We start from the raw sequence: 996 nt of genomic DNA, 5'->3' as shown, positions 1-996 counted from the left end.
AATGTTCCATCTCCTGCAAATGGATTAGCTAGCAGTTTCTCTATCATACCCGAAGGAATCTCAAAGTAAACATTTTCAGTAGGTTCAGTAGGTTGAGGAGCAACTCTTTGCTCTACTGGTCAGGGCGAAGATGCCCCAAACAAGCCCCTCAAAGGATTAGTTTCCATAGTGACTAGTAACAGAAAATTTCAGCACACTATATAAATGTTTCCTTACCAAGTTCCACTCACCAAAAGCGCTACACTCCTCGGCAACGACACCAGAAAAGAGTCTTGATGATCCACAAGTATAGGGGATCTATCGTAGTCCTTTTGATAAGTAAGAGTGTCGAACCCAACGAGGAGCAGAAGGAAATGACACGCGGTTTTAAGGTATTCTCTGCAAGCACTGAAATTGTAGGTAATAGATAGTTTTTTGATAAGATAAATTGTAACGGGTGAGGGAGTCCTGGATAAGGGGGTATCCGGACAGCCGGACTATATACTTTGGCCGGACTGTTGGACATGAAGATACAAGATTGAAGACTTCGTCCCATTTCCAGATGGGACTCTCCTTTGCGTGGAAGGCAAGCTTGGCGATTCGGATGATAGATCTCCTTCTCTGTAACTGACTCTGTGTAACCCTAGCCCCCTCCGGTGTCTATATAAACCGGAGGGTTTGGTCCATAGGACAAGAACAATCATAACCATTGGCTAGCTTCTAGGGTTTAGCCTCTACGATCTCGTGGTAGATCAACTCTTGTAATACTCATATCATCAAGATCAATCAAGTAGGAAGTAGGGTATTACCTCCATCGAGAGGGCCTGAACCTGGGTAAACATCATGTCCCCAGTCTCCTGTTACCATTAGCCTTAGACGCACAGTTCGGGACCCCCTACTCGAGATCCGCCGGTTTTGACACCGACATTGGTGCTTTCATTGAGAGTTCCATTGTGTCGTCGCGATAAGGCTTGATGGCTCGTATCATTTTCAAGGACAGCATCACCTCTGGGGGAT

The sequence above is a fragment of the Triticum aestivum genome, unplaced genomic scaffold, assembly GCF_018294505.1.
Source record: "Triticum aestivum cultivar Chinese Spring unplaced genomic scaffold, IWGSC CS RefSeq v2.1 scaffold135822, whole genome shotgun sequence".
Lineage (NCBI taxonomy): Eukaryota > Viridiplantae > Streptophyta > Magnoliopsida > Poales > Poaceae > Triticum > Triticum aestivum.
This window is presented reverse-complemented; position numbering follows the sequence as displayed.